The 15,135-nt window shown below is 60.5% G+C and overlaps 2 non-coding genes across 2 annotated transcripts; both read right to left on the reverse strand.

Moving 5' to 3' along the window:
* Positions 1 to 8,365: 8,365 nt before the first annotated feature.
* On the reverse strand, positions 8,366 to 8,484 carry LOC148058159 (5S ribosomal RNA). Its single transcript, XR_015710129.1, has one exon. It is a non-coding gene; the product is annotated as a 5S ribosomal RNA (ribosomal RNA).
* A 5,311-nt stretch (positions 8,485 to 13,795) lies between these two features.
* LOC148058160 (5S ribosomal RNA) lies at positions 13,796 to 13,914 on the reverse strand. Its single transcript, XR_015710130.1, has one exon. It is a non-coding gene; the product is annotated as a 5S ribosomal RNA (ribosomal RNA).
* Between the last annotated feature and the right edge of the window lie 1,221 nt (positions 13,915 to 15,135).

Genomic DNA, 15,135 nt, shown 5'->3' on the forward strand with positions numbered 1-15,135 from the left:
CTTTCCCCGCCGCCTGCGCTGGAGCTCGATACTCTGTCCAAGTATCCTTCGCTCCTATTAACCTCTAGGTGGTTGCGCTCGTGACATCAAAAAGACCACTTTTTGAAGAGCAGTCACACTCGGAAAAAATTTCTTTCGTCAGGCAAAAGAACCAGAGTTCTCCGCGGCCATCCACTCCAACCTTGTCCGACTTTGAGGCACCAGGCTCGGCCACCCTCCGAGCATTTTCCTTCCCTCTCCTGTTATGGTGCCTCCCTATTAACCTCTAGGTGGTTGCGCTCGTGACATCAAAAAGACCACTTTTTGAGGAGCAGTCACACTCGGAAAAAATTTCTTTCGTCAGGCAAAAGAACCAGAGTTCTCCGCGGCCATCCACTCCAACCTTGTCCGACTTTGAGGCACCAGGCTCGGCCACCCTCCGAGCCTTTTCCTTCCCTCTCCTGTTATGGTGCCTCCCTATTAACCTCTAGGTGGTTGCGCTCGTGACATCAAAAAGACCACTTTTTGAGGAGCAGTCACACTCGGAAAAAATTTCTTTCGTCAGGCAAAAGAACCAGAGTTCTCCGCGGCCATCCACTCCAACCTTGTCCGACTTTGAGGCACCAGGCTCGGCCACCCTCCGAGCCTTTTCCTTCCCTCTCCTGTTATGGTGCCTCCCTATTAACCTCTAGGTGGTTGCGCTCGTGACATCAAAAAGACCACTTTTTGAAGAGCAGTCACACTCGGAAAAAATTTCTTTCGTCAGGCAAAAGAACCAGAGTTCTCCGCGGCCATCCACTCCAACCTTGTCCGACTTTGAGGCACCAGGCTCGGCCACCCTCCGAGCCTTTTCCTTCCCTCTCCTGTTATGGTGCCTCCCTATTAACCTCTAGGTGGTTGCGCTCGTGACATCAAAAAGACCACTTTTTGAGGAGCAGTCACACTCGGAAAAAATTTCTTTCGTCAGGCAAAAGAACCAGAGTTCTCCGCGGCCATCCACTCCAACCTTGTCCGACTTTGAGGCACCAGGCTCGGCCACCCTCCGAGCCTTTTCCTTCCCTCTCCTGTTATGGTGCCTCCCTATTAACCTCTAGGTGGTTGCGCTCGTGACATCAAAAAGACCACTTTTTGCAGAGCAGTCACACTCGGAAAAAATTTCTTTCGTCAGGCAAAAGAACCAGAGTTCTCCGCGGCCATCCACTCCAACCTTGTCCGATTTTGAGGCACCAGGCTCGGCCACCCTCCGAGCCTTTTCACTCCCTCTCCTGTTATGGTGCCTCCCTATTAACCTCTAGGTGGTTGCGCTCGTGACATCAAAAAGACCACTTTTTGAGGAGCAGTCACACTCGGAAAAAATTTCTTTCGTCAGGCAAAAGAACCAGAGTTCTCCGCGGCCATCCACTCCAACCTTGTCCGACTTTGAGGCACCAGGCTCGGCCACCCTCCGAGCCTTTTCACTCCCTCTCCTGTTATGGTGCCTCCCTATTAACCTCTAGGTGGTTGCGCTCGTGACATCAAAAAGACCACTTTTTGCAGAGCAGTCACACTCGGAAAAAATTTCTTTCGTCAGGCAAAAGAACCAGAGTTTTCAGCGGTCATCCACTCCAACCTTGTCCGATTTTGAGGCACCAGGCTCGGCCACCCTCCGAGCCTTTTCACTCCCTCTCCTGTTATGGTGCCTCCCTATTAACCTCTAGGTGGTTGCGCTCGTGACATCAAAAAGACCACTTTTTGCAGAGCAGTCACACTCGGAAAAAATTTCTTTCGTCAGGCAAAAGAACCAGAGTTCTCAGCGGTCATCCACTCCAACCTTGTCCGACTTTGAGGCACCAGGCTCGGCCACCCTCCGAGCCTTTTCACTCCCTCTCCTGTTATGGTGCCTCCCTATTAACCTCTAGGTGGTTGCGCTCGTGACATCAAAAAGACCACTTTTTGCAGAGCAGTCACACTCGGAAAAAATTTCTTTCGTCTGGCAAAAGAACCAGAGTTTTCAGCGGTCATCCACTCCAACCTTGTCCGATTTTGAGGCACCAGGCTCGGCCACCGTCCGAGCCTTTTCACTCCCTCTCCTGTTATGGTGCCTCCCTATTAACCTCTAGGTGGTTGCGCTCGTGACATCAAAAAGACCACTTTTTGCAGAGCAGTCACACTCGGAAAAAATTTCTTTCGTCTGGCAAAAGAACCAGAGTGTTCAGCGGTCATCCACTCCAACCTTGTCCGATTTTGAGGCACCAGGCTCGGCCACCCTCCGAGCCTTTTCACTCCCTCTCCTGTTATGGTGCCTCCCTATTAACCTCTAGGTGGTTGCGCTCGTGACATCAAAAAGACCACTTTTTTCAGAGCAGTCACACTCGGGAAAAATTTCTTTCGTCTGGCAAAAGAACCAGAGTTTTCAGCGGTCATCCACTCCAACCTTGTCCGATTTTGAGGCACCAGGCTCGGCCACCCTCCGAGCCTTTTCACTCCCTCTCCTGTTATGGTGCCTCCCTATTAACCTCTAGGTGGTTGCGCTCGTGACATCAAAAATACCACTTTTTGCAGAGCAGTCACACTCGGAAAAAATTTCTTTCGTCTGGCAAAAGAACCAGAGTTTTCAGCGGTCATCCACTCCAACCTTGTCCGATTTTGAGGCACCAGGCTCGGCCACCCTCCGAGCCTTTTCACTCCCTCTCCTGTTATGGTGCCTCCCTATTAACCTCTAGGTGGTTGCGCTCGTGACATCAAAAAGACCACTTTTTGCAGAGCAGTCACACTCGGGAAAAATTTCTTTCGTCTGGCAAAAGAACCAGAGTTTTCAGCGGTCATCCACTCCAACCTTGTCCGATTTTGAGGCACCAGGCTCGGCCACCGTCCGAGCCTTTTCACTCCCTCTCCTGTTATGGTGCCTCCCTATTAACCTCTAGGTGGTTGCGCTCGTGACATCAAAAAGACCACTTTTTTCAGAGCAGTCACACTCGGGAAAAATTTCTTTCGTCTGGCAAAAGAACCAGAGTTATCAGCGGTCATCCACTCCAACCTTGTCCGACGTTGAGGCACCGATGTCGGCCAAGTTCTGAGCGTTCCACCGCCGAATGCCACTGGTCCTCAACACAGCGGACTTCCAATCCAACCTTGTCCGACTTTGAGGCACCGAAGTCGGCCTCAGCCCGAGCCTTCCCCCGCCGACCTCACTGGAGCCCGCCATCCAGGGACCGGCGGAGGTCGCCCGCATGACCGCGGCAAAGTGTCTCAAAGTCGGGCACGACCGCTCGAGTCACCCGCCAACCCGGTCCGGGGCACCTCCAGGGACCGGCGGAGGTCGCCCGCATGACCGCGGCAAAGTGTCTCAAAGTCGGGCATGACCGCTCGAGTCACCCGCCAACCCGGTCCGGGGCACCTCCAGGGACCGGCGGAGGACGCCCGCATGACCGCGACAAAGTGTCTCAAAGTCGGGCACGACCGCTCGAGTCACCCGCCAACCCGGTCCGGGGCACCTCCAGGGACCGGCGGAGGACGCCCGCATGACCGCGACAAAGTGTCTCAAAGTCGGGCACGACCGCTCGAGTCACCCGCCAACCCGGTCCGGGGCACCTCCAGGGACCGGCGGAGGACGCCCGCATGACCGCGACAAAGTGTCTCAAAGTCGGGCACGACCGCTCGAGTCACCCGCCAACCCGGTCCGGGGCACCTCCAGGGACCGGCGGAGGACGCCCGCATGACCGCGACAAAGTGTCTCAAAGTCGGGCAGGACCGCTCGAGTCACCCGCCAACCCGGTCCGGGGCACCTCCAGGGACCGGCGGAGGACGCCCGCATGACCGCGACAAAGTGTCTCAAAGTCGGGCACGACCGCTCGAGTCACCCGCCAACCCGGTCCGGGGCACCTCCAGGGACCGGCGGAGGACGCCCGCATGACCGCGACAAAGTGTCTCAAAGTCGGTCATGACCGTTCGAGTCACCCGCCAACCCGGTCCGGGGCACCTCCAGGGACCGGCGGAGGAGGCCCGCATGACCGCGACAAAGTGTCTCAAAGTCGGGCACAACCGCTCGAGTCACCCGCCAACCCGGTCCGGGGCACCTCCAGGGACCGGCGGAGGACGCCCGCATGACCGCGACAAAGTGTCTCAAAGTCGGGCACGACCGCTCGAGTCACCCGCCAACCCGGTCCGGGGCACCTCCAGGGACCGGCGGAGGACGCCCGCATGACCGCGACAAAGTGTCTCAAAGTCGGGCATGACCGCTCGAGTCACCCGCCAACCCGGTCCGGGGCACCTCCAGGGACCGGCGGAGGACGCCCGCATGACCGCGACAAAGTGTCTCAAAGTCGGGCATGACTGCTCGAGTCACCCGCCAACCCGGTCCGGGGCACCTCCAGGGACCGGCGGAGGACGCCCGCATGACCGCGACAAAGTGTCTCAAAGTCGGGCACGACCGCTCGAGTCACCCGCCAACCCGGTCCGGGGCACCTCCAGGGACCGGCGGAGGACGCCCGCATGACCGCGACAAAGTGTCTCAAAGTCGGGCACGACCGCTCGAGTCACCCGCCAACCCGGTCCGGGGCACCTCCAGGGACCGGCGGAGGTCGCCCGCATGACCGCGACAAAGTGTCTCAAAGTCGGGCATGACCGCTCGAGTCACCCGCCAACCCGGTCCGGGGCACCTCCGGGGACCGGCGGAGGACGCCCGCATGACCGCGACAAAGGGTCTCAAAGTCGGGCAGGACCGCTCGAGTCACCCGCCAACCCGGTCCGGGGCACCTCCGGGGAGCAGTGGAGGTCGCTCGCATGACCGCGACAAAGTGTCTCAAAGTCGGGCATGACCGCTCGAGTCGCCCGCCATCCCGGTCCGGAGCTCAACACTTTGTCGTTTTTTCCACTCCCTCCCCATTAACCTCTAGGTGGTTGCGCTCGTGACATCAAAAAGACCACTTTTTGCAGAGCAGTCACACTCGGAAAAAATTCGTTTCGTCTGGCAAAAGAACCAGAGTTCTCAGCGGGCTTCCAGTCCAACCTTGTCCGATTTTGAGGCACCAGGCTCGGCCACAGTCCGAGCCCATTCACTCCCTCCCCTGTTGTACTCGCTCCCTATTAACCTCTAGGTGGTTGCGCTCGTGACATCAAAAAGACCACTTTTTGAGGAGCAGTCACACTTAGGAAAAATCCGTTTGCGCTCACACCATCCCTCCCCATTAACCTCTAGGTGGTTGCGCTCGTGACATCAAAAAGACCACTTTTTGAGGAGCAGTCACACTTAGGAAAAATCCGTTTGCGCTCACACCATCCCTCCCCATTAACCTCTAGGTGGTTGCGCTCGTGACATCAAAAAGACCACTTTTTGAGGAGCAGTCAGACACCGAGGTTTTCTGGATTTATGTCCGTTTTCCTGGTTCTCTGACTCGGGCACCTTGTGACCGACATCCCCCCCTTCCCTGGTTCTATTTTGCCGATACTTTGGTGAGTTTTCTACCCGCAAACCAAGCCCCCCAAGCCCGCCGCCTGGTGGGGGAGCATGCCGCCTGGCCCGGTTCTATTTTAGGTCACTTTGGTGAGTTTTCTACCCGCAAACCAAGCCCCCCAAGCCCGCCGCCTGGTGGGGGAAGAGGCCCCCTGGTCCCGGTTCTATTTTAGGACACTTTGGTGAGTTTTCTACCCGCAAACCAAGCCCCCCAAGCCCGCCGCCTGGTGGGGGAAGATGCCCCCTGGTCCCGGTTCTATTTTAGGACACTTTGGTGAGTTTTCTACCCGCAAACCAAGCCCCCCAAGCCCGCCGCCTGGTGGGGGAAGATGCCCCCTGGTCCCGGTTCTATTTTAGGACACTTTGGTGAGTTTTCTACCCGCAAACCAAGCCCCCCAAGCCCGCCGCCTGGTGGGGGAACATGCCCCCTGGTCCCGGTTCTATTTTAGGACACTTTGGTGAGTTTTCTACCCGCAAACCAAGCCCCCCAAGCCCGCCGCCTGGTGGGGGAACATGCCGCCTAGCCCGGTTCTATTTTAGGTCACTTTGGTGAGTTTTCTACCCGCAAACCAAGCCCCCCAAGCCCGCCGCCTGGTGGGGGAAGAGGCCCCCTGGTCCCGGTTCTATTTTAGGACACTTTGGTGAGTTTTCTACCCGCAAACCAAGCCCCCCAAGCCCGCCGCCTGGTGGGGGAACATGCCCCCTGGTCCTGGTTCTATTTTAGGACACTTTGGTGAGTTTTCTACCCGCAAACCAAGCCCCCCAAGCCCGCCGCCTGGTGGGGGAGCATGCCCCCTGGTCCCGGTTCTATTTTAGGACACTTTGGTGAGTTTTCTACCCGGAAACCAAGCCCCCCAAGCCCGCCACCTGGTGGGGGAAGAGGCCCCCTGGTCCCGGTTCTATTTTAGGACACTTTGGTGAGTTTTCTACCCACACTGCAGGTCCCCAAATGCCGCCATCTGGTGGGGGAACATGCCGCCTGCACCGGTTCTATTTTAAGTCACTTTGGTGAGTTTTCTGCCCACACTACGGGTCCCCAAATGCCGCCATCTGGTGGGGGAACATGCCGCCTGCACCGGTTCTATTTTAAGTCACTTTGGTGCGTTTTCTGCCCACACTACGGCTCCCCAAATGCCGCCATCTGGTGGGGGAACATGCCGCCTGCACCGGTTCTATTTTAAGTCACTTTGGTGAGTTTTCTGCCCACACTACGGGTCCCCAAATGCCGCCATCTGGTGGGGGAACATGCCGCCTGCACCGGTTCTATTTTAAGTCACTTTGGTGAGTTTTCTGCCCACACTACGGCTCCCCAAATGCCGCCATCTGGTGGGGGAACATGCCGCCTGCACCGGTTCTATTTTAAGTCACTTTGGTGAGTTTTCTGCCCACACTACGGCTCCCCAAATGCCGCCATCTGGTGGGGGAACATGCCGCCTGCACCGGTTCTATTTTAAGTCACTTTGGTGAGTTTTCTACCCACACTACGGGTCCCCAAATGCCGCCATCTGGTGGGGGAACATGCCGCCTGCACCGGTTCTATTTTAAGTCACTTTGGTGAGTTTTCTACCCACACTACGGGTCCCCAAATGCCGCCATCTGGTGGGGGAACATGCCGCCTGCACCGGTTCTATTTTAAGTCACTTTGGTGAGTTTTCTGCCCACACTACGGGTCCCCAAATGCCGCCATCTGGTGGGGGAACATGCCGCCTGCACCGGTTCTATTTTAAGTCACTTTGGTGAGTTTTCTGCCCACACTACGGGTCCCCAAATGCCGCCACCTGGTGGGGGAACTGCCGCCTAGTCCCGGTTCTATTTTAGGTCACTTTTCTCACTTTCTGACCCACAAATAATGCCCCAAATGCCGCCGCCTGGTGGGGGGAACTGCCGCCTAGTCCCGGTTCTATTTTAGGTCACTTTTCTCACTTTCTGACCCACAAATAATGCCCCAAATGCCGCCGCCTGGTGGGGGGAACTGCCGCCTAGTCCCGGTTCTATTTTAGGTCACTTTTCTCACTTTCTGACCCACAAATAATGCCCCAAATGCCGCCGCCTGGTGGGGGGAACTGCCGCCTAGTCCCGGTTCTATTTTAGGTCACTTTTCTCACTTTCTGACCCACAAATAATGCCCCAAATGCCGCCGCCTGGTGGGGGGAACTGCCGCCTAGTCCCGGTTCTATTTTAGGTCACTTTTCTCACTTTCTGACCCACAAATAATGCCCCAAATGCCGCCGCCTGGTGGGGGGAACTGCCGCCTAGTCCCGGTTCTATTTTAGGTCACTTTTCTCACTTTCTGACCCACAAATAATGCCCCAAATGCCGCCGCCTGGTGGGGGGAACTGCCGCCTAGTCCCGGTTCTATTTTAGGTCACTTTTCTCACTTTCTGACCCACAAATAATGCCCCAAATGCCGCCGCCTGGTGGGGGGAACTGCCGCCTAGTCCCGGTTCTATTTTAGGTCACTTTTCTCACTTTCTGACCCACAAATAATGCCCCAAATGCCGCCGCCTGGTGGGGGGAACTGCCGCCTAGTCCCGGTTCTATTTTAGGTCACTTTTCTCACTTTCTGACCCACAAATAATGCCCCAAATGCCGCCGCCTGGTGGGGGGAACTGCCGCCTAGTCCCGGTTCTATTTTAGGTCACTTTTCTCACTTTCTGACCCACAAATAATGCCCCAAATGCCGCCGCCTGGTGGGGGGAACTGCCGCCTAGTCCCGGTTCTATTTTAGGTCACTTTTCTCACTTTCTGACCCACAAATAATGCCCCAAATGCCGCCGCCTGGTGGGGGGAACTGCCGCCTAGTCCCGGTTCTATTTTAGGTCACTTTTCTCACTTTCTTACCCACAAATAATGCCCCAAATGCCGCCGCCTGGTGGGGGGAACTGCCGCCTAGTCCCGGTTCTATTTTAGGTCACTTTTCTCACTTTTCTACCCACAAATAATGGCAAAAAAAAATGCTTACAGCACCCAGTATTCCCAGGCGGTCTCCCATCCAAGTACTAACTGGGCCCGACCCTGCTTGGCTTCCGAGATCAGACGAGATCGGGCTCATTCAGGGTGGTGTGGCCGTAAGCGAGGGAAGCGCTTGTGAAATGCCCCAAAGTGTTGAAAATGTTCCCCAGGCCCCTGGTTCCCCATCCCCGCAGGAGGAGGCTCCCCAGGCCCCCTGGTTCCCCATCCCCGCAGGAGGAGGCTCCCCAGGCCCCCTGGTGCAGGAGGAGGCTCCCCAGGCCCCTGGTTCCCCATCCCCGCAGGAGGAGGCTCCCCAGGCCCCCTGGTTCCCCATCCCCGCAGGAGGAGGCTCCCCAGGCCCCATGGTTCCCCATCACCGCAGGAGGAGGCTCCCCAGGCCCCCTGGTTCCCCATCCCCGCAGGAGGAGGCTCCCCAGGCCCCCTGGTGCAGGAGGAGGCTCCCCAGGCCCCCTGGTTCCCCATCCCCGCAGGAGGAGGCTCCCCAGGCCCCCTGGTTCTCCATGCCCGCAGGAGGAGGCTCCCCAGGCCCCTGGTTCCCCATCCCCGCAGGAGGAGGCTCCCCAGGCCCCCTGGTTCTCCATGCCCGCAGGAGGAGGCTCCCCAGGCCCCCTGGTTCTCCATCCCCGCAGGAGGAGGCTCCCCAGGCCCCCTGGTTCTCCATCCCCGCAGGAGGAGGCTCCCCAGGCCCCCATGTTCTCCATGCCCGCAGGAGGAGGCTCCCCAGGCCCCTTGGTTCTCCATCCCCGCAGGAGTAGGCTCCCCAGGCGCCCTGGTTCTCCATCCCCGCAGGAGGAGGCTCCCCAGGCCCCCTGGTTCTCCATCCCCGCAGGAGGAGGCTCCCCAGGCCCCATGGTTCCCCATCACCGCAGGAGGAGGCTCCCCAGGCCCCCTGGTTCCCCATCCCCGCAGGAGGAGGCTCCCCAGGCCCCCTGGTTCTCCATCCCCGCAGGAGGAGGCTCCCCAGGCCCCCATGTTCTCCATGCCCGCAGGAGGAGGCTCCCCAGGCCCCTTGGTTCTCCATCCCCGCAGGAGGAGGCTCCCCAGGCCCCTGGTTCTCCATCCCCGCAGGAGGAGGCTCCCCAGGCGCCCTGGTTCTCCATCCCCGCAGGAGGAGGCTCCCCAGGCCCCCTGGTTCTCCATGCCCGCAGGAGGAGGCTCCCCAGGCCCCCTGGTTCTCCATCCCCGCAGGAGGAGGCTCCCCAGGCCCCCTGGTTCCCCATCCCCGCAGGAGGAGGCTCCCCAGGCCCCCTGGTTCTCCATGCCCGCAGGAGGAGGCTCCCCAGGCCCCCTGGTTCTCCATCCCCGCAGGAGGAGGCTCCCCAGGCCCCCATGTTCTCCATGCCCGCAGGAGGAGGCTCCCCAGGCCCCTTGGTTCTCCATCCCCGCAGGAGGAGGCTCCCCAGGCCCCTGGTTCCCCATCCCCGCAGGAGGAGGCTCCCCAGGCCCCCTGGTTCTCCATGCCCGCAGGAGGAGGCTCCCCAGGCCCCCTGGTTCTCCATGCCCGCAGGAGGAGGCTCCCCAGGCCCCCTGGTTCTCCATCCCCGCAGGAGGAGGCTCCCCAGGCCCCTGGTTCTCCATGCCCGCAGGAGGAGGCTCCCCAGGCCCCCTGGTTCTCCATGACCGCAGGAGGAGGCTCCCCAGGCCCCCTGGTTCTCCATCCCCGCAGGAGGAGGCTCCCCAGGCCCCCTGGTTCCCCATCCCCGCAGGAGGAGGCTCCCCAGGCCCCCTGGTTCCCCATCCCCGCAGGAGGAGGCTCCCCAGGCGCCCTGGTTCTCCATCCCCGCAGGAGGAGGCTCCCCAGGCCCCCTGGTTCTCCATGCCCGCAGGAGGAGGCTCCCCAGGCCCCCTGGTTCTCCATCCCCGCAGGAGGAGGCTCCCCAGGCCCCCTGGTTCCCCATCCCCGCAGGAGGAGGCTCCCCAGGCCCCCTGGTTCTCCATCCCCGCAGGAGGAGGCTCCCCAGGCCCCCATGTTCTCCATGCCCGCAGGAGGAGGCTCCCCAGGCCCCTTGGTTCCCCATCCCCGCAGGAGGAGGCTCCCCAGGCCCCTGGTTCTCCATCCCCGCAGGAGGAGGCTCCCCAGGCGCCCTGGTTCTCCATCCCCGCAGGAGGAGGCTCCCCAGGCCCCCTGGTTCTCCATGCCCGCAGGAGGAGGCTCCCCAGGCCCCCTGGTTCTCCATCCCCGCAGGAGGAGGCTCCCCAGGCCCCCTGGTTCCCCATCCCCGCAGGAGGAGGCTCCCCAGGCCCCCTGGTTCTCCATGCCCGCAGGAGGAGGCTCCCCAGGCCCCCTGGTTCTCCATCCCCGCAGGAGGAGGCTCCCCAGGCCCCCATGTTCTCCATGCCCGCAGGAGGAGGCTCCCCAGGCCCCTTGGTTCTCCATCCCCGCAGGAGGAGGCTCCCCAGGCCCCTGGTTCCCCATCCCCGCAGGAGGAGGCTCCCCAGGCCCCCTGGTTCTCCATGCCCGCAGGAGGAGGCTCCCCAGGCCCCCTGGTTCTCCATGCCCGCAGGAGGAGGCTCCCCAGGCCCCCTGGTTCTCCATCCCCGCAGGAGGAGGCTCCCCAGGCCCCTGGTTCTCCATGCCCGCAGGAGGAGGCTCCCCAGGCCCCCTGGTTCTCCATGACCGCAGGAGGAGGCTCCCCAGGCCCCCTGGTTCTCCATCCCCGCAGGAGGAGGCTCCCCAGGCCCCCTGGTTCCCCATCCCCGCAGGAGGAGGCTCCCCAGGCCCCCTGGTTCCCCATCCCCGCAGGAGGAGGCTCCCCAGGCGCCCTGGTTCTCCATCCCCGCAGGAGGAGGCTCCCCAGGCCCCCTGGTTCTCCATGCCCGCAGGAGGAGGCTCCCCAGGCCCCCTGGTTCTCCATCCCCGCAGGAGGAGGCTCCCCAGGCCCCCTGGTTCCCCATCCCCGCAGGAGGAGGCTCCCCAGGCCCCCTGGTTCTCCATGCCCGCAGGAGGAGGCTCCCCAGGCCCCCTGGTTCTCCATCCCCGCAGGAGGAGGCTCCCCAGGCCCTTTGGTGAGTTTTCTACCCGCAAACCAAGCCCCCCAAGCCCGCCGCCTGGTGGGGGAAGAGGCCCCCTGGTCCCGGTTCTATTTTAGGACACTTTGGTGAGTTTTCTACCCGCAAACCAAGCCCCCCAAGCCCGCCGCCTGGTGGGGGAACATGCCCCCTGGTCCTGGTTCTATTTTAGGACACTTTGGTGAGTTTTCTACCCGCAAACCAAGCCCCCCAAGCCCGCCGCCTGGTGGGGGAGCATGCCCCCTGGTCCCGGTTCTATTTTAGGACACTTTGGTGAGTTTTCTACCCGGAAACCAAGCCCCCCAAGCCCGCCACCTGGTGGGGGAAGAGGCCCCCTGGTCCCGGTTCTATTTTAGGACACTTTGGTGAGTTTTCTACCCACACTGCAGGTCCCCAAATGCCGCCATCTGGTGGGGGAACATGCCGCCTGCACCGGTTCTATTTTAAGTCACTTTGGTGAGTTTTCTGCCCACACTACGGGTCCCCAAATGCCGCCATCTGGTGGGGGAACATGCCGCCTGCACCGGTTCTATTTTAAGTCACTTTGGTGCGTTTTCTGCCCACACTACGGCTCCCCAAATGCCGCCATCTGGTGGGGGAACATGCCGCCTGCACCGGTTCTATTTTAAGTCACTTTGGTGAGTTTTCTGCCCACACTACGGGTCCCCAAATGCCGCCATCTGGTGGGGGAACATGCCGCCTGCACCGGTTCTATTTTAAGTCACTTTGGTGAGTTTTCTGCCCACACTACGGCTCCCCAAATGCCGCCATCTGGTGGGGGAACATGCCGCCTGCACCGGTTCTATTTTAAGTCACTTTGGTGAGTTTTCTGCCCACACTACGGCTCCCCAAATGCCGCCATCTGGTGGGGGAACATGCCGCCTGCACCGGTTCTATTTTAAGTCACTTTGGTGAGTTTTCTACCCACACTACGGGTCCCCAAATGCCGCCATCTGGTGGGGGAACATGCCGCCTGCACCGGTTCTATTTTAAGTCACTTTGGTGAGTTTTCTACCCACACTACGGGTCCCCAAATGCCGCCATCTGGTGGGGGAACATGCCGCCTGCACCGGTTCTATTTTAAGTCACTTTGGTGAGTTTTCTGCCCACACTACGGGTCCCCAAATGCCGCCATCTGGTGGGGGAACATGCCGCCTGCACCGGTTCTATTTTAAGTCACTTTGGTGAGTTTTCTGCCCACACTACGGGTCCCCAAATGCCGCCACCTGGTGGGGGAACTGCCGCCTAGTCCCGGTTCTATTTTAGGTCACTTTTCTCACTTTCTGACCCACAAATAATGCCCCAAATGCCGCCGCCTGGTGGGGGGAACTGCCGCCTAGTCCCGGTTCTATTTTAGGTCACTTTTCTCACTTTCTGACCCACAAATAATGCCCCAAATGCCGCCGCCTGGTGGGGGGAACTGCCGCCTAGTCCCGGTTCTATTTTAGGTCACTTTTCTCACTTTCTGACCCACAAATAATGCCCCAAATGCCGCCGCCTGGTGGGGGGAACTGCCGCCTAGTCCCGGTTCTATTTTAGGTCACTTTTCTCACTTTCTGACCCACAAATAATGCCCCAAATGCCGCCGCCTGGTGGGGGGAACTGCCGCCTAGTCCCGGTTCTATTTTAGGTCACTTTTCTCACTTTCTGACCCACAAATAATGCCCCAAATGCCGCCGCCTGGTGGGGGGAACTGCCGCCTAGTCCCGGTTCTATTTTAGGTCACTTTTCTCACTTTCTGACCCACAAATAATGCCCCAAATGCCGCCGCCTGGTGGGGGGAACTGCCGCCTAGTCCCGGTTCTATTTTAGGTCACTTTTCTCACTTTCTGACCCACAAATAATGCCCCAAATGCCGCCGCCTGGTGGGGGGAACTGCCGCCTAGTCCCGGTTCTATTTTAGGTCACTTTTCTCACTTTCTGACCCACAAATAATGCCCCAAATGCCGCCGCCTGGTGGGGGGAACTGCCGCCTAGTCCCGGTTCTATTTTAGGTCACTTTTCTCACTTTCTGACCCACAAATAATGCCCCAAATGCCGCCGCCTGGTGGGGGGAACTGCCGCCTAGTCCCGGTTCTATTTTAGGTCACTTTTCTCACTTTCTGACCCACAAATAATGCCCCAAATGCCGCCGCCTGGTGGGGGGAACTGCCGCCTAGTCCCGGTTCTATTTTAGGTCACTTTTCTCACTTTCTGACCCACAAATAATGCCCCAAATGCCGCCGCCTGGTGGGGGGAACTGCCGCCTAGTCCCGGTTCTATTTTAGGTCACTTTTCTCACTTTCTTACCCACAAATAATGCCCCAAATGCCGCCGCCTGGTGGGGGGAACTGCCGCCTAGTCCCGGTTCTATTTTAGGTCACTTTTCTCACTTTTCTACCCACAAATAATGGCAAAAAAAAATGCTTACAGCACCCAGTATTCCCAGGCGGTCTCCCATCCAAGTACTAACTGGGCCCGACCCTGCTTGGCTTCCGAGATCAGACGAGATCGGGCTCATTCAGGGTGGTGTGGCCGTAAGCGAGGGAAGCGCTTGTGAAATGCCCCAAAGTGTTGAAAATGTTCCCCAGGCCCCTGGTTCCCCATCCCCGCAGGAGGAGGCTCCCCAGGCCCCCTGGTTCCCCATCCCCGCAGGAGGAGGCTCCCCAGGCCCCCTGGTGCAGGAGGAGGCTCCCCAGGCCCCTGGTTCCCCATCCCCGCAGGAGGAGGCTCCCCAGGCCCCCTGGTTCCCCATCCCCGCAGGAGGAGGCTCCCCAGGCCCCATGGTTCCCCATCACCGCAGGAGGAGGCTCCCCAGGCCCCCTGGTTCCCCATCCCCGCAGGAGGAGGCTCCCCAGGCCCCCTGGTGCAGGAGGAGGCTCCCCAGGCCCCCTGGTTCCCCATCCCCGCAGGAGGAGGCTCCCCAGGCCCCCTGGTTCTCCATGCCCGCAGGAGGAGGCTCCCCAGGCCCCTGGTTCCCCATCCCCGCAGGAGGAGGCTCCCCAGGCCCCCTGGTTCTCCATGCCCGCAGGAGGAGGCTCCCCAGGCCCCCTGGTTCTCCATCCCCGCAGGAGGAGGCTCCCCAGGCCCCCTGGTTCTCCATCCCCGCAGGAGGAGGCTCCCCAGGCCCCCATGTTCTCCATGCCCGCAGGAGGAGGCTCCCCAGGCCCCTTGGTTCTCCATCCCCGCAGGAGTAGGCTCCCCAGGCGCCCTGGTTCTCCATCCCCGCAGGAGGAGGCTCCCCAGGCCCCCTGGTTCTCCATCCCCGCAGGAGGAGGCTCCCCAGGCCCCATGGTTCCCCATCACCGCAGGAGGAGGCTCCCCAGGCCCCCTGGTTCCCCATCCCCGCAGGAGGAGGCTCCCCAGGCCCCCTGGTTCTCCATCCCCGCAGGAGGAGGCTCCCCAGGCCCCCATGTTCTCCATGCCCGCAGGAGGAGGCTCCCCAGGCCCCTTGGTTCTCCATCCCCGCAGGAGGAGGCTCCCCAGGCCCCTGGTTCTCCATCCCCGCAGGAGGAGGCTCCCCAGGCGCCCTGGTTCTCCATCCCCGCAGGAGGAGGCTCCCCAGGCCCCCTGGTTCTCCATGCCCGCAGGAGGAGGCTCCCCAGGCCCCCTGGTTCTCCATCCCCGCAGGAGGAGGCTCCCCAGGCCCCCTGGTTCCCCATCCCCGCAGGAGGAGGCTCCCCAGGCCCCCTGGTTCTCCATGCCCGCAGGAGGAGGCTCCCCAGGCCCCCTGGTTCTCCATCCCCGCAGGAGGAGGCTCCCCA

This window comes from Callionymus lyra, unplaced genomic scaffold, assembly GCF_982586985.1.
Source record: "Callionymus lyra unplaced genomic scaffold, fCalLyr1.hap1.1 HAP1_SCAFFOLD_138, whole genome shotgun sequence".
NCBI lineage: Eukaryota > Metazoa > Chordata > Actinopteri > Syngnathiformes > Callionymidae > Callionymus > Callionymus lyra.